General features: G+C 40.2%; 1 long non-coding RNA gene across 5 annotated transcripts in view; it reads left to right on the forward strand.

Moving 5' to 3' along the window:
• The first annotated feature begins 11,131 nt into the window (after nt 1–11,131).
• Nucleotides 11,132–18,590, forward strand: part of LOC110744104 — a 39,913-nt gene continuing 32,454 nt past the window's right edge. Inside the window, exons 1-5 of one of the 5 annotated variants that reach the window (XR_002524255.2) lie at nt 11,133–11,373; nt 14,155–14,236; nt 14,895–15,087; nt 15,292–15,335; nt 17,166–17,288. This is a non-coding gene — a long non-coding RNA (uncharacterized LOC110744104). Of the gene's footprint in view, nt 11,374–14,154; nt 14,237–14,894; nt 15,088–15,291; nt 15,336–16,873; nt 17,289–18,590 lie in introns of those variants that run through there. The other 4 variants (XR_002524252.2, XR_002524256.2, XR_002524254.2 and 1 more) reach the window with 4 other exon arrangements.

Here is an 18,590-nt window from a genome sequence, read left to right on the forward strand (position 1 = left end):
AAAAAAAAAAAAAAAAAAAAAAAATAGACACTTAGGGACACCGTATTCAATCTGCAGGAAACTAAAGATAAAGAGATAATCTTGAAAGAAGCCAAAAGAACAAAATATCTTACTTACAGAGGAGCAAAGTTAAGAATTATATTGTCTGGTATAATACACATCTTCACAGGTAGTGGGTACCTTATAACAGAGTACTCCCAATTACTTCCTCCCATGCAAAGAAGAAGAGGTGAAGTGGAATATTTAAAATACTGAAATAAAAAAAACCCCCATCAACCTAAAATTCTGTGTACTGCAAAATTATTCTTCAAAAGTAACGGAGAAATAAAGACATTTTCAGGCAAACAAAAATTGAATTTGTCTCCACTAGACTTACATTGCATGAAATGTTAAAACAAGCTCTTCAGAGAAAAAAGAAATGTCAGAAATTTTGATCTACTGAAAGAAATAAAACATTAGAAAAGGAATAAATAAGGTAAAATTTTAAGGATTTTGTTTTTTATTCTTAATTGTTCTAATTAAGAATGAGGTGTCAGTCAGCCCCTACTGGGAGGTGCCTCCCAGTTAGACCACTCGGGGGTCAGGGACCCACTTGAGGAGGCAGTCTGTCTGTTCTCAGATCTCACTCCGTGCTGAGAGAACCACTGCTCTCTTCAAAGCTGTCAGACAGGCACATTTAAGTCTGTAGAAGTTTCTGCTGTCTTTTGCTCAGCTATGCCCTGCCCCCAGAGGTGGGGTGTACAGAGTCAGGCAAGCCTCCTTGACCTGCGGTGGGCTCCACCCAGTTCGAGTTTCCTGGAAACTTTGTTTACCTACTCAAGCCTCAGCAATGGCAGGCACCCCTCCCCAAGCCTCACTGCCACTTTGCAGTTCAATCTCAGACTGCTGTGCTAGCTGTGAGCATGGCTCCATGGGCATGGGACCCTCCAAGCCAGGCACGGGATATAATCTCCTGGTGTGCCATTTGCTAAGACCATTGGAAAAGCTCAGTATTAGGGTGGGAGTGACCCGATTTTCCAGGTGCTGTCTGTCACAGTTTCCCTTGGCTAGGGAAGGGAATTCCCTGACCCCTTGTGCTTCCTGGGTGAGGTGATGCCTCACCCTGCTTTGGCTCACATTCCACGGGCAGCACCCACTGTCCTGTACCCACTTTCTGACAAGCCCCAGTGAGATGAACCCGACACCTCAGTTGGAAATGCAGAAATCACCCGTCTTCTGCGTCGCTCATGCTGGGAGCTGTAGATTGGAGCTGTTCCTATTCGGCCATCTTTCATTTCTCAAGAAGTATAGTGTTACTTGAAAGTGGACTTAGATTACTGCAAATTCAAGAGGAACCATTGAAAAAAAGGGTGGGAAGGAAGTATAATTGATGTGTTACAAGAGGAGATAGACTGAAACCATATAAAATGCTCAGTTAACACTGAGATAAGGCAGAAGTGAGAGAAAAATGAAAATGAAAAAGGGCAACAAATATAAAACAATAACAAATATGATAAATGCTAGTCCAATAAGTACATAAGGAAATGGAAGTGAGAATGTTTTGGCCTATACGTCTTAATTTTTTAAGTGACATTTAGGAAATACTAGAAAACAATGTAATGAAGTATGTTCTTTTTAATAGTAGTTGTGGAAAAGTATGTAACTGGCTTATGTAACCCTGTCCTAACATTGTGATTAATAGCTTAGTCTCGACACAGAGAGAGGCTTCAGGAAACAACTACAATTCTGTGTTTCCACTCTCTTATTCAATATTCTTATCAAGGAATAAAATTAAAACCTTGAAGGAATACACGTAGAGCTAAATATTTAAAAAATAGATTGAGGGATTTTGAAATGACTGTATCAGGATTACACTTAACAGGAACAAATATAAAGTCCCTGTGTTGAGCATTTCCAAGACTACCTCCAGCTTCAGTGATTTCCTAGGAGGACGCAGAGGCCTCTGCATGTAGTCATATTCATGGCTACAATTTATTACAGCAAAAGGGTACGAAGTAAAATCAGTAAAGAGAAAAGGCATATGGGGTGAAAGCTGGAGGAAACCAGGCACATGCTTTCAGGAGTGTTATCCCAGAGGAATCACACAGGATGTGCTTAATTCCTCGAGCCCTGAGATATGACAACACATGTTCACCATCTACCAGACATCTACCAAAGAAGCTCATTAGAGGCTCATTGCCTGGGGTTTTGATTGTGGGCTTGTCATATAGGTAACCCTCTGTCTAACACATACCAAAATTCCACACACCAGGAAGGAAAGCACATATTCAGCATTAGCCATATTGTTTGAACAAACAGTTTAAGCACAGTAAGCCATTCTAATCAGGGAATAATGGAAATTCTGAAATCCAAGACCCCAGGAGCCTGTCAAGGCCAGCCTTGCAAAAAAGGCTTCGTAAGGAATGCAGTCTCAGGCCTACTCTGTTAACCCTTTTCTGCATAGCTCATATTATGGTGAGCACCAGCTTCATTGCACAAGCAAAAGATATGAATGAAGTAATTGGCAACACTTCACAGGAAACAGATCTGATGGTCTCCATTGTCATCAACCATGGATCAGGGAGTATGATGGAAAGAACTCAGTTTTGCAGTCATAGATATTTGAGCTCAAATGTCAATTTGACCACTGACTTAATTTGACTTTCTAAGTTACTTAAACTGAGTTTCAGCTTCCTTGTCTGTAAAATGGGATAGCAATAATCATAATAATGACAATAATAATAATAAATGTTGGAATTATTGTGGGGATTATAGATACATTTTATAAAGAATCTGACAATCAGTAAATGGTAGCTACTACCATTTTAAGCTTAACATTAACCAAAATTGTAATGTGACTGGTAAAAACAACCCTCCTTTTGGGGTTACTATGGGAGTGAGAAGCAGATTGTCATCAGTACCTTAAAACTATTTCCAACATTTGAGCTATAAAATAATTTAATGTTATAATAGATACAGGGAGGAAGCCTTGGTGGCAGGTGAAATGCAAAAGACCATCAGAGTCCATTGGAGGTGAAAAGAATATCCTTGGTGGGGATAGAGATTTTATCAGGAATCTTCAGAAGGCACTGGGAAAGTAGAACATGAAATATAAAATACATGTTGAAATTGAACTCAAATGTTTGATTACCCTTTTGGGAAGTTGAGGTTATAATTTTATTTTATAAGGCTCTGATGGGCTGAGTCAGGACAATTCCTTAGAAATTACAGGAAAACTCAGATTTGTTGAGATAAGGGATATTTTTCTGACAAGCAGCTCTGTCTAATATTGGAATAGAAGACAACTGGAGGTGCTGAGATCTCCATTCTGGAATGTGTTCAAAGGGAAACTGGATAAAACATCTGGTAAGAACACTGTAGAAGAGTTCCTTGTATTAAGGGGAATGAGATTGCTCTTCTGGAGGAATCTTTTTAGATATGTTGTAGAGAAAATCAGTAATTAATTTTTTCCAGCTCAGCATCCCTTTCTACACTTTTTGTCAATAGTATCCCAATTTCCCAACCCTCATGTCCAACTTATGAAGTTTAGTGTCATGACCCTGCCCCTACCTGCGGGAGCCATTGTGACTCAGACTCGGCTACCCAGAACAATGCCTCCTCTTGCTACATGACTGGCCCGGGGTGGACACGTGGACCTAGATAGGTCGGGAGGAGCCCTCACTAGGGCTTAGGCTAGAGCCACAGGGGAGGAAACATTGCAAACTTACTGGGATTGCTAAGAAGGTGGCCTACAAATTCATCCTTCTGGGTCCAATTTGCCACCTGATGGAAAAGTCTACTGATAATTCAGCCAGCACAGAGGAAACAAAAGCTAGAGTCAGAGACAGGAAATGAGAGAGACAGCCCTGATAACATCTTTTGAGGCCCTGCATCCATCCATTTTTCCCAGTTTTATGAGCCAATAAAACCCCATTTCTTACTTAAAGTGGTTTGAATCAGGTTTTGTTAAATGCAACCAAATGACTCTTAATAATACATTTTTTTCTCTTGTCAAATAAGCTATTTTAAGAAATGAAGTATATATGTAAGCCTGTTGTCACTCTAAAGAGTATGGATGTCACTTATAATAGGGCTAACTAAAGTTGGCATTCAAAGAGATAAGCCAGAAAACCCTGCACATTTGCTAAAGCTGGATTGCACATTTACCTAGAAGTCTTTCAAGAGCTGATCAAAACAGATAAAGAGCATTTGTTACAAGATCAGCAAAAGAGGATCAGTTGTAGTGTTCATGAATACAAACAGTGCTTAGGGATGATATTTATTCCAGGGCACTAATGTCAGACAGAAGTTTCTCTTTGGGTCGTGGTGAGGAGACCACCTCCTTGCCAACCTCCTACAGCAAGAATAATTAACAAATGCTGCCAGTTGCCCTCTGCAGCCCACCTCTACATAAACTACAGGAGCCACAGAAAAGCAAGAGAAATTAAAGCCCATCTATACAACATCAACGCAACTCTGTACTTTTCAATGTCTAATCAGAACGGTAAAAGCTCTGATAATCTGGCATCAGTAAAGGGAAGAGTTATCCAGATTTAGAAGAATGAATGAGTTCTTCATCCTGATGCAGCATTTGCTGAGTGGCAGGGCCTCCAAATCTGGAAGTGCAGGTGGACCTCTTCCTCAATTTCTCAGGTGAGGGGCCAGCTCTGCTCAGTGTGCTGGATGCTCTAGCACAGGGCTGCATCCCAGAGTGAAGGCCTGCCTTTTTCTCGCTTGCTAGAAATGCAGTCTTCCCATTCTAGCCAAAACAATCTTGAAAACGAACGAAGTCGGAGGTCTCATACTTCCTGATATCAAAACTTATCACAAAACTACAGTAATCAAAGTGGTGTGGTATGTCAAACTAGTGTAGATCAATGGACTAGAATAGAAAGCCCAGAAATAAACCCTCATGTATGTGGTTAAATAATTTTTGAAAAGGGAGCCAAGATTATTCAATGAAAGAAAGGACAGTTTTTCCAACAAATGATGTTTGTTGGAAAAATGCATATTCGTATGCAAAAGAATGAAGTTGAACTCTTACCTCATGCCATATACAAAACTTAAATCAAAAGGGATTAAAGACCTAAACATAATGCGAAAACTACAAAACTCTTAGAAGAAATAGCAAATGCATCATGATGTTGAATTTGGCAATGATTTCCTGGATATGACATCAAAAACACAGGCAAATAGAAAGTAAAAATAGATAAATTGAACTACATCAAAATTAAAAACTTCTGTTCACCAAAGGACATAATCAACAGAGTAAAAACGTAATCTAAAGAATGAGAGAAAATGTTTGTAAATCATACATCTCATAAGAAGTTAATATCCAGAACATATAAGGAATCCCTACAACTCAATGATGAAGGAGACAACCAATCCGATTAAGAAATGTTCAAAGAACTTGAATAGACATTATTGAAAGAAGATACAAAATGATCAACAAGCCTATGAAAAGATGCTCAACATCACTGATCATTACGGAAATGCAAAACAAAACTACAATGAGATGTCACCTCACACCCTGGCTACTATAAAACAACAAGCAACAACAACAAATACAGAAAATAAGAAGTGTTGGTGAGGATGCAGAGAAATTGGAACCTTTGTGCACTCTTGGTGGGAATGTAAAATGGTGCAGCTGCTGTGGAAACAGTATGGTGTTTTATCAAATAATTAAACACAGAAATACCATAGGATCCAGCAATACAACATCTGAATATACAGCCAAACGATTTCAAAGCAGGATCTCAAAAGATTTGAAAGCATGGTTTTAAAGAGATATTTGTACAGTTGTGTCCATAAAGCATTATCCACAATGGCAAAAGGGTGGAAGCAATTGTCAGATGAACAGAAAAACAAAATGTGGTATATACACAGAATAGAATATTATTTATTCTTAAAAAGGAAGGGAATTCTGACATATGCTATGATATGGATGAACCTTGAGGACATCATGCTAAGTTAAATAAGACAATCACAAAAAGACAAATACTGTATGAGTCCACTTATAATAAGATACCTAGAGTGGTCACATTCATAAAAAGTAAAATGGTGGTTGCCAGGGACTGGGTAGAGGGAAAGTGGGGAGTTCTTTAATGGATACAGGGTTTTAGTTTTGCAAGATGAAAATGATTTGGAGATTCGTTGCACAACAATGTGATTATTCTTAACACTAAGAACTGTACACTTAAAAGTGGTTAAGATGATAAATGTTATGTTATGAGTATTTTACCACAATTTTAAAAAACATATAGTCTGCTCTCCAAGCCATGCTTTTGTGGAGACCATCCAGAGGGTCTCCTTTGTCCAATTTGCACAAAGGTATCTCATCATAGCATTTGGGACACATTTTGAGAAACAGTTTAAAGCGATAATATGGAAAAACTTGGAGCAAAATTGGTGTGTGTCCCAAAGGATATTAGATCCAAATGTTCAAAAACACAAATGGTGGATTGGGTTGTCTTGAAGAAAATTACAGTGCCTGAAAAGATTTGTTCCTGAAAAAAAGACCATTCACTCCTTACTCAGCAGTGGAACAAAGAATCACATTTGAGCAGGATTAAGAAAACAGTTTGGATATGCTTGAAACACAGGACAAATAGGGGCTGGGGCTTCAGAGTTCTGAACCATGAAGTGTGGCTGCAGTGATGTTGGAAACATTCTGAGTAAGTATTTACAGTCACTCACCATGGCCATAAAACCTTCTGATAACTCATCCAGAAAATGATTAATTTTAAGCAATGCCATTTCCTAATGAAACTTCCAAGATAAATTAGTTGCAAAAATGTACATTCTGGTAACTAAATGAGTTGACCGGCAGAACACAAGTGTTAGATCTAAGTCAATTAAATGTTGGCAGGTGGCTAATTTGGAGTTTAGAGAAGTCGATCTTAATTTATTCTTTTGGGTTGAAACTGGATACAAGGTCCACTGGTCTTTTGGGCTCACTTCAAATTTATGACTATTAATGAGAAAATAGTTCCAGTTTATCTAAAATGGGTTTAGGTAAAATGTTAAAGTGAAAGCAGTATGCAGAGGACATATTTCTCTTTTATCACTATCTAAAATTAACATTTCTATAGAACACATCTTTTTCAGGGACACTGGAGAACAGTGTTATGTATAAGCATCAGTGATTAGGGACTTGCAATTAAATGAATCAAAGGAAAGACATTATTGAGGGTGTTGATTCTCCTTATTTTTCCATATATTTAAAACAATTCCAACCAAATGTGTCTCATGACTACTTCTTAAAAACCTAACAGAAAATAAAAACACAAATGCTACCAGCTAAGAAATTGTTATATAAGAGTAATAAGGAAGAATTTTATTAATACATGTAAAATACATTGTATTGATCAGAAATAGACACATGTGTATTGACAGAATTTATTCTAGTAAGAAATTGAGTGAAAGGTGAAGATGGTTTGATCACTTAGAAGCCACAATTGACTGGATAACCATTTGGGGAAAAAAATGAATGCAGACCCCTGTCTCATGCCAGATTTAATTCATAGTTAATTAAAATTCTAAATACAAAGCCTGAAAACATTATGTGCTAAAACAACATAAATGAATCTTTATCTAATCATGAGGTAGTGGCATTTCCAAACATGGCCCCAGAAGCAGAACCCTTGAAGGGCGGATTTTGAAAGCTTTTCACAGTAAAATATACAGATCAGTACACATTCTTCTCAGATACCCCAGGAATGGTCATAAAACAGACTATGATTAGGACACAAAGGACATCTCCACAAATCCCCAAGGCAGAGAACTTTGATCCATATCCCTTGATTGCAACACAATTACATATATTTAGAAGAGCATTTAAAAAAAATCTACTCCCATCTCTCATTCTCTTCCAAAGCAAACAAAAAACTCCACATAGAAATTTAAAATTAAAACAAATTTATATCACATTCGTGGTTTAAATCAAAAGTAAAAATTGAAATTGAGGATCAGCAATTACAGCACTAAACAGCTAAACCTGAGGGCTGGAGCCAGAGCATCTGCGGGGATATTTTACAACTTTCAAAGTTTTTAGTAAAACATGATAAAAACTGAAAGCCAGAATGCATTTTTTTTGTTTTGTTTTTACCCTGCATTTCACCAATGAAATCCCAAAGAGTAGAAATCTGCCAGAGAAGAGGATAGAATGGACTTGGGTAGGGCAGGCCATAAGCTGATGGGGTTTCAGCAAATTTCCCAGTAATGGAAAGGAGCAAGGAACGTCCAAGGATATGAGAAAGAGGGGAGCCACAAACTGCAATCTGAACACAAGAGCAGCTGCAGCAGAGAAGGGCACCCCTTGACCTAACATCTTACTGGGAGCCTCAGGCTCTCAGCACCCTGACCATTTACAGAGACCAGATCAGTAACCTGCCCCCTACCCCACCCAGCAAACACAATTTTAATTTGTTCTTCTGTTCCAGTCACAGAGTGAACAGCTCTCTAGCATTTTTCCACTAGTTGACAAAAACCAAAAGCCAAATAATAAGCATTTTCTTGAAGAAAATGTTAACAAGAAGCCTGATCCATTAGCATATGGGTGTTGGGATCGCAAATCAAAGCCATCTTCACTTTGGGGCCTCTCTGTGCACACCTCACCGCCTATCTTTAGGAGTCATCTCAGGGAATGAAGGAGGGGGAAGCTATCTAAAAGGTTTGCCCCCACCTTCCCCTGTAAGGACTGTTAAAATGACAACATTAGAATAAACTTTCAATTAATTTGAATGCTTGAAGACATAGATTATCATTTTCCCCACTGGTCAGCAGTTGAGGGTCATGGAGTCCAGTTCAGCTAACAACAAAATCAGGCACTTATAGTGTGAGTTTGAATGTGACAGCCTGCTATAACTCAACCCATGCAAATATCTTCCTTTCCCTCCATTGCCCACAGGCTCCTAAGCACCCATCTACCCAGGCTGGTGCCCCTACAAATTTATCATTTCCAGTCTCTAGAGAAGACTGAAAATCTGTCTGGCTTATCTTCTTTTTCTTCTCTTCAGCTGTATTAGAAACTGTTCCTCTTCTTCCAGTGAACCCACAATCACTTTCTTTGAATCCATGGTCACCATTCCTGAACCTATGGTCACTACCCTTGAACCCATGGTAATTGCCATGGACCCATGTTCACTATCTTTGAACCCATGGTCACTGCCCTTGAACTCATGGTCACTACTCTTGAATCCATGGTCACTGCCTTTGAAGCCATGATCACCATACTTGAACTCATGGTTACCACCCCTGAACTCATAATCACTATTCTTGAGCCCACAGTCATCAGTCTAGAACCACGGTCACTGCTCTTGAACTCATGGCCTCTGCCCTTTAACCCATGATCATCAACCTCCCTGTCCTACAATAACATCCCTCTAGTATTCTCATCCTTCAAAATCATGACTCATATGGGGATAACAGTTTCTGCCCAGTCTCCTTTTAAAGAGTCTTTTTCCACATTCAGACCTGTGCAATGTTTACAGGGGTCAGGAGCTGCTCTGAGACTCTGCTGCCCCCCATATATCTAAGTACTAGACTAGGAAAGATAGGTAGGGACAGCAAGTAGGGAAGGGCCAACAGCCAGCCTTGTCTCCTGCAAGTGGAAACAGGTCACCTGCTATGTAAGTGGAGCTCTGAGACTGTCCCCAAGCCTGCTTCCTTTTAAACAGATTGCTTTTGAATAACACTAGGGAATAGGAAAATTGGAAGATATGTTTTCCATTTGGCCTGAAAGTCCAAGTATAGACCAGAGCCCCAGAAATCTGTCATCAGAGATACATGCAAGCTGCAACCTGCATGGCACCTCTGCCCTCTTGTATTTCCTTCACAGGTCAGAAGATTGGCCAGGATGCTGCTTGATTCTCTCTCTGGTGCAATATATGATCAAGATTTGGGAGGAGCCCAATGTGTGGTCACCCTGTATATGAGGACAGACTGACTGCTGATGAAATACCTGCCAGGGAATGGAATCTGGAGATTCATTCATTTCATTTGTTACTTCATCTGTCAGTTTCTTTATTCTAGAGCAGTTATCTCTTAATAAGCACGTAGAATAAATAGCTTTTAATTTTCTTTGTTAGAAAGACAGAAGTTGATTTATGGCAAGAGAATGTGATCGAGAGCAGAAGAGTGGAGGAAAAGTCTTTCGAGGAGGCACTTTCCAGGAGGAAAGCCCTATCTGTGGTGCAAGTGAAGGGCATCAAGTGCAGGTAGCATATGAAGCCACAGCAGGAAATTGTTAAAGAGCCACCCTTGTGTAGATTCATTTCTCTCATGCTTTGAATTTGAAAGAGTAAATCCATTAGAAGCAAGAGCTTGGGCTGCCTGATGGAAATTATCCCTGAGAAGACTGAAGAGATCACCAAAAACCAGTATTCAGGGCTATCTGTAGGGCAATGAATGAACACATCAGACCTACACCAGTGTGGGAGCAGTTCTGGGAGCACATGAGATGTGTCTAGTGAGCCTGAGAAAGTTGGATTTTTAATTTACTTTCATTTAAATTACTTTGCATTTAAATTCAGACGGCTGCAGGTAGCTCATAGCCACCAAATTGACCAGGGCAGATCTAAAGGACTTCATGAATATTAAAATGATTTGAAGCTTATTATAATAGAAGAGAGGAATTTTTTTTAAAGTGTGTATTTGTTGATATACAACCCTATAATCTCGTTCATAGGCAACAAACAAACAAACAAAATAAAAGCACAACAAACAAATCAGACTTACTGACAAGTCAAGTGCTGTTGGTGTTATCTCACTACCACTAGAAGCTGTTTCACCCCAGGGTCACAGTCTCCAGCTGAAGTTTTAAAATGCTATGGGAGAGCCAAAGTGTGCCCAGGGGTTGAAAGAGAAAGGGCAGAGTAGAGATATCGGGAGAAAAGTTCAGGAGACAAAAGAAACTTGGTGGCACTAACAGAAAAAAGAACAGTCAGGGATTTTGAAGTGAGATGTGTTCGCTTTTCTTCATATCCAATGTCCTCTACTAATCATTAAGGAGGTCGAGGAGCAGGGACACAGCAAAACTAGGAGTGACAACCCTGTGAGTATTGAACATCTGCTGGGAAAGGTGCGGTTCCAGGCTATTCTCCAGTGCCATAGGACCAAAAGAGAAGAGATGAGGTCATCGGTGCCCTGGGCTGCAGACACAGGAGACTCATGATGGTGATGGGAAGACAGGGGAGTAGGCCGAGGGGCCTTTGGAGTGGCCTCCCTGCAACACCAGAGGCTTCCATTTGTTCCATTCCATTGTTGCTTAGTGAGGACATTGGCCTTTATATAGTTCTTGGTGCTAGGGAGGCAGCAACAACAAAAGACACCTGATATCTGCCCTCAAGGAACTAAAAGTCTACCAGGAAAGCCAGGAGTTAAATACATCATCATGTAAGATTAATTAAGCATACTTAATTAATCTCAGAGGCTGTGAAAGTATATGGTTGGCAAAGCTGACCCAATCATGATGGGCAGAGCCCAGTGCAAGCCTCCCGTAAGAAAGCATTTCAGTGAATACTCAAAATGTCAGTAGGTGTTCCCCAGAAGAAAGAAGAGCAGACTCAGAAGGGAAATCCTGTATAGGAAGCCTTGGAGATCTGAGAGACCCGTGTGGAGAGAGGCAGGAGCTAACACAGAACTTGCAGGCAGAGGGGTCATACAGGGCTGGAGCAGCCTGAAGGCCTGTGGAGCTACCTGGGTGGAGCACACCCATTTCTTCAGCTATCATGTCACACACAAAAAGGGACAATGGAAAGGTCAGCAAGGATTTGGGCAAAGCACATTGTAGGATAGTGGTGGTGCCATCTGTCCTGGCCAACTTTGTTTGACACCAAAAGCAAACGAATGCCACAGAGCCTGCTTTATCTGGAGTTTCATGGAAGAGCCCACTTTCTCTGGAGGTCGTATGGAAGAGTTCACTTTATCTGAGGTCCTATGGGCGAGCTCACTTTATCTGAGGTCCTATGGGCGAGCTCACTTTATCTGAGGTCCTATGGGAGAGCTCATTTTATCTAGGGTCCTGTGGGAGAGCCCACTTTTGTGGAAGTCCTATGGGAGAGCCAGCTTTATCTGGGGTCCTATGGCAGAGTCCGATTTATCAGGAGTCCTAGGGGGTTGCCCACCCTGTGGTTTCCACCCAAGGTCATTACACACCCGATGGCAGTGGGGTTCTTTAAGGCCACATGGAACAAAGGAACGTGAGTTTGGGGCAAAGACTTTGATACAAGTAATCAACACAGACCCTGGTTTCCACATTCAAAACACCTGCAAATGAACAGGGGAAGCATTCGACTCTTGCCTTTACCCGAGGTGGGGAAGCCAAGGACATTTCTCGTAGCATTTCCAAAAGCTCTAGCTTCCTGCACATTCAACTGAGTTCTTCACAGTTGAGGCTTAATACTGGAGGCTTCCATACTCAGGGCTGCACATCCACTCTGCGATTTTGTGAATAAATCAGAAACATTACAGTCTGCTTGGATCTGCAGAGCTGGTGAGGAGAAAGAGCCTCGTATGCATCTCAGCCTGGGTTAAGCCTGGGTTTGTTGCTGGGTGCTCAGTTCAATCTGCATTTCAGATAAACAAGAAAACACTTTGTAGCTTAAGTCTGTCCCAGGATATGGAAATATTTCCCTAGACAGTTATACTAGCAAAATGATTTGTTATTTTCATAATATGCAAATTTAACTGGACATTTTTATTTTATCTGGCAACTCTGTGTTTGGGTGATGGGTGACATCTTACTGTACTGCCTGGGGGTGTAAAAGGCTTCTGGGAAAGATTTGGAAAAGGAACTGGTACAGCTGGGGGTAATCCCTACAGGAGGACCGTGGGGTTCCGTAGTTCTGTGGCTCTGAAATAAAGCTCCAAAAAATGGCAGCTTCGTGGAAGCGTGGGATAGGGAGCCAGCCAGCCTAACCGTGAACCTTAGTTCTGTCGCTGTGTGATCTTGTGCAAGTACTTTGATTTCTCTGAGACTCAGTCTTCTCCTTTCCAATGAGAGCTCGTAACATTTGTTTATGAGATTTAAATAAAGATTAAAGTATGCAAAGCATATGAAACCTTGTAAATACATAAATTGAAAAAATTATAATAAAGAATGGTCAGAATTCTCCTGCGCAAAATGATGAACACGATTGAAGAAGTAGGTTTATGACGAAACTGAAGGCCAGATGAAGTCAGTCATGCAGCTGTGGGGAGAGCTGGAGAAGGTGTTCTAGGTGCTTCCTGACCTGGCCCAGTGGACTTGGAAGTTGTCTCTAGCCTGTTGCTGTGGATTCTCACTGTCAGGCTGACCTGTGTCTCTCAGGAAATTGTACAATTTAACCTTGCATGACACAGGTTTGAACTGTGCAGATCCACTTACATGAGGACTTTTTTTTTTCAATAAATATATTGGAAAACTTTTGGAGAATTGCTACAATTTAAAAAAATGCAGCTGAATTGCGTAGCTTAAAAATATCGAAGAAAACAAGAAAAAGGTAGGTATGTCATGAATGCACAAAATATATGTAGATACCAGTCAATTTTATCATTTACTACCATTAATTATGGAAATCTTATAAAAAGTTAAAATTTGTCAAAACTCATGCACACAAATGCTTACAGATCATACATGGTGCCATTTTTAGTCCAGAGAAATGTAAACAAATGTAAAGATGCAATACTAAATCATAACTGCATAAAAGTAACTGTAGGACACAGTGTACTACCATAATAACTTCATAGCCATCTTCCGTTGCTATTACAGTGAGTTCAAGGGTTGTCAGTGTCTGCTTATAATGCCCTGTGACGCTAATCATCTCGGCATGGGCAGGACATCCCTCCAGTAAACTGCATATTGCAGAAAAAAGTGATTTCTAGATGTTCTCATGTAGTTTTCATCATGTTTAGTGCAATATTGGAAACCAATAACACCATAGGACCCATGCGAAGCGTCACTAGTGATGCTGGAAGTGCTCCCAAGAAGCAGAGAAAAATCATGACAGTACAGGAAAAAGGCCAATATGTATACCATAGACTGAGGTCTGAAGCCATGATTGCTCATTGTCTCAGGCAGATAATTCCTCTTGTAAACAGATGACATAAACTTATGGTATTGATAAATATGGTGCACTACTGTAAATGTATTTTTTCTTCCTTATGATTTTCTTAATAAACTTTTCTTTTCTCTAGGTTATGTATTGAAGAATACAGTCTATAATACATATAAAATATGTGTTAATTGACTATACTATCAGCAAGGCTTCAAGTCAAGGTAGATTTTTAGTAGTTAAGTTTTGGGGGAGTCAAAAGTTATAACATGGATTTTCAACCGCATGATGAGTTGGTGCCCCTCAGTTCCATGTTGTTCTAGGTTCAAATGTAAACACTTCTTGAGTAAAATAAAGAAATTTGAGTGAGATGTACTAAAAGGGATCCAACTGGCTTGGATTTAAAAGTGTTTTAAAGAGTTAAAGCCATCAATCTATTATTTGCTTTGATTTAACACACAACTGGAACCAAAATTACTATGTGCATCTGGTGATGCTACACACAGATGATCTGAATTGGTAGAACTAGCATGAGGTTTACCAAGGATATCGTAGCAAATGAATTTTCTGCAGTGCCTTCTTGGTGTGCACCGTTGTACCGGGAGGGGCACAAAGAAATAGAGAGAGGAAACACGTTCTCACAGTCAGGCACTGTGAGTGGTCCTTTTGCATCTTTGGGTGTTTTATAAATACAAATGTCCACAAACTCTTTGACAGTCTTCAAAAAGTAGACCCTAATTATCTTCTTGTTAAATGAAAGCAGGATTCAGTGACTCATTTTTAACAAATACATGTGGGCAGAGGTGATGGTGTGTGACTTTTAAAACTAGGTCATACAAGCCATTGCATCTTTTCTCTCTTACTCTCTCATCACTGATCCAGGGGGAGGTGGATGCCATGTTGTGAGGACACTCAAGCAGCTCTACAGAGACGCCCCCAGGATGAGAAACCGAGGCCTCCTGCCAACAGCCATAGAGTGCACCATCCAGTCCCAGTCAAACCTTCAGATGACTGCAGCCCAGGCCAACACCTTGATTGCAGCTTCATAAGAGACTCTGATAGTAGCACCACCCAGGTAAGCTGTTTCTGGATTCCTTACTCTCAGATCTATGGAAGATAGCAAATGCTTGTTGTTTTAAGACATTTTGTGATAATTTGTTGTGCAGCAATGAAAAATTAATACAAACAATAACAGCTAACATGCATTGAGTGCTAATATGTGCCAAGAACTCTTCTAAACATTTCATACATATTAACTATTATTATTTTTTATTTACAGATGAGGAGACTGAAGTACAGGAGAGGTTACATAACTTATCCAAGGTGCGTACATACTAAGTGATCCGTACATAGCTAGACTCTCTTTCTATATGCAGTCTCTCTCACACATACGTATTTTACTGCTGTACTATCTGTTCCCCTAACTAGATTAGAAGTTCCATAATGTAGGGGAAGATATTCTGTTCCTATCATTGGAACCCAGCAGAATGCTTAAAAGACAGTATGCCTAAAATAAATATTTAAATAAATGAAATAGATGGATGATAAAGAAGTAAATTAAAAATTATTACATACCAACTCATTGTCCATGAAGTTTGAGCTTTTGGGTCTAACACAGACCCATATATGGGAACCTCAAGACTGGATGATAATAGTGTCCTTTCTTTCGGAATCTGAAAAATTGGACTTCTTATTGTTGCCAATTTTAGATGCTCAAATCTAGCCCAGAAAGCCAATGTTTTACTAATTTGTGTCTAAATCCAACGAAAATTGGAAATAACCTAAATACCCAACAATGAAGTTTAATGAATTATGATACTTCAGTGCAATGTAATTTTATGCAACTACTAAGTTATAAAACTATGTTGAATCAAGAAAATGTTTCAAACAATATTTAACTAAAATTAGCAGAAACAAAGTAAGATTTTGGCAAATTAAAATTATATGTATTATTTACTTACTAAAACTAATAAAGCATATTATTTGTACTTCATGGAGCAATTCCAAAGATATATTTCTAAGTTCTAATGTTAGTAACATAAGGACAATTTTGTGCAAAATAACATTACTTTAATTTTTGAGACAAAGTTTCTCTCTTTTTGCCCAGGCTGGAGTGCAATGGCACAATTTTTGCTCATTGCAACCTCTGTCTCCCGGGTTCAGGTGATTCTCCTGCCTCAGCCTCCTGAGTAGCTGGGATTATAGGTGCCTGCCACCACGCCCATCTAATTTTGTATTTTTAGTAGAGATAGGGTTTTACCATGTTGGCGAGGCTGATCTCGAACTCCTGACCTCAAGTGATCTGCCCGCCTCAGACGCCCAAAATGCTGGGATTATAGGTGTGAGCCACCGTGCCCAGCCCAAAATAACATTTTTTATTAAAAAACGGAAAAATATATTTCCAAGAATGACTCCTACCTTAAATGATAATGAACACTGAAGAGTCATTTTATGAGAAGCTTTGGTCTCATGTATAATACTTGAAGCAAACCTGGCATGTCAGTGAACATTGTATGTCATGCAAGTAGCATGACATGTCAGTGAGCATATGACCCAGTACAAAGCAAACAACTTAATATTAGCATGTCCAAACCAGAGGACCCAGCATGAAGAAGCCTGGGACACAGCAGAGAGGAACTTTGAATATAGTCTGGTCAAACTTGTCACTTTATGGATGTGGGGGCCGACGCACAGAGAGGCAAAGGGTTGTACTTCCTACCAAACTGCTTTGAGGTGCAAGAGCTGAGACAGATGCTCAGGTGTCCAGAGTCTTAATTGAATGACAGAGAATGCAGCACATTCTATCTCATATATGTTGTATCCCATGATGGTCATATACTATTATTACACTTGTTTTCCAGAGGGTGAAATTGAGGTGGAGAGAGTGACTTAATGTGCTGGTACAGAGTGTGGCATCTCATGTGTGACTACCTAGGCTCAAACCTTTCTCATACATTTAACAAGTGTGTGACTTGGAAAAGCTGCTTAGTCCAAGACTCAGAGTCATCCATAAAGTGGGGAAAAAATTAACCCTAACTCATAGAATCTGTTTTGAGGATCAAATGAGATAGCTCATCTAGAGCTCCTGGCAGAGCGCCTGCACCTGATGATAATTTAATCAACATTAACTGTTATTTATTGTTTATGTGTCAGTCACAGAGACTCACAGTTTGGGATTCCAAACTGATTCTACAACTTCAAGCCTGACATTCTTTTGGAAATAACTCAGCTGTCATCTAGTGCTAATACTGCTATAAATAAAGGATGTGACCTTGAGCGGCTCATTTCCTTTCTCTGAGAGTCTCCCTAACCTTTGGGATGGAATGTGGGTTCTTGGGGCTGAGCTTGATCACCTCTGAGATTGCTTCTAGCTCTAGGATGCAACTGATTCATTTGTTCATTCATTCACTTGTGCGTTCCTTCCTGAGTGTCACCATGTAAAATGAGTGGACGTGGGAACATCTGAGTGCAGAGATGAACCTGCCCTAAAGGCAGATTAGATAAGATGTGTGCACAATACAACGCATACTCTGGTAGAAATTGAAATGTGCTGTTAGAGGAGAGAGAGAGAGATGCAGATCTTTAGGGCTTCAGAAGGGAATCTTCTACTTTGAGTGTGTGGAGGTGGAGGAGATTAAGTGGAAAAGGGAGCTTTCAGTGAAGAGTCAGTGGATGTGGTCATGTGGCATTTCAGACGGAAGAATGTATGCATTCAAAGAAATGGAAACAGCCCCATGGGCCATGCAGCAGAGGAGCCAGTCATCCAGATGAGCAGGAGGAACACTGGAAAACAAGCCTGGAGAAAGAGGCAGACCCACACCTGGAGGACTTCAAATGCAGGGGAGGTAGAATGATGTAAACTAGCACAGAGAAGGGATGGGCAGTCTGGAACAGAGAGGCCTGGGCTGGGGTAGATCTGTGCGAACAAGGATGAAGAGGATAAGGAAAGAAGGAGCCAGGAAGACTCTTCCCTTCTAACTGTGGGACCTGGGGACTGCAGATGTGGCTAACGTTGTTTGATAGCCCCAAGGAAGAGCAGGCTGGAGAGGAGAAACTGACAGAGCCCTGCTGGGAAACTGCTAAGTGTGGGTGTGCATGGGACATCAGGCCAGGCAACGGCCAGGAGAAAAACAGACCCCAGGAGCCAAATCTCTGCAGGGAGGCCAGGGCTAACTGCACATCTGCTCAGTAATTTCTTCCTCAAAGCTTAGGTTTTAAATGAGCACAATTTTAGATTTACAAAAATATTGTGATGATGGTACTGAGAGTTCCCATATACTTCCCACCCATTTTTCCTACTGTTAACATCTTATAGAAATATGACGTTTGCACAATTAATAAATTGTGAACAAAATTGATTCATTATTGTAAACTAAAGTCCACGCTTTGTTCGTATTTCCTTTGTTTTTATCTAATGTCCTTTATGTGTTCAGGATCCCATTGCGGATGAACACTGTGTTACATTTAGTCACAGGATCTCCTTAGGCTCTCCTTGACTGTGATGGCTTCTCAGGCTTTCCTTGTTTTTAAGGATATTGACAATATTGAGTAGTGCTGGTCAGGTATATTGCAGGCTAA

This window comes from Papio anubis, chromosome 11, assembly GCF_008728515.1.
Source record: "Papio anubis isolate 15944 chromosome 11, Panubis1.0, whole genome shotgun sequence".
NCBI lineage: Eukaryota > Metazoa > Chordata > Mammalia > Primates > Cercopithecidae > Papio > Papio anubis.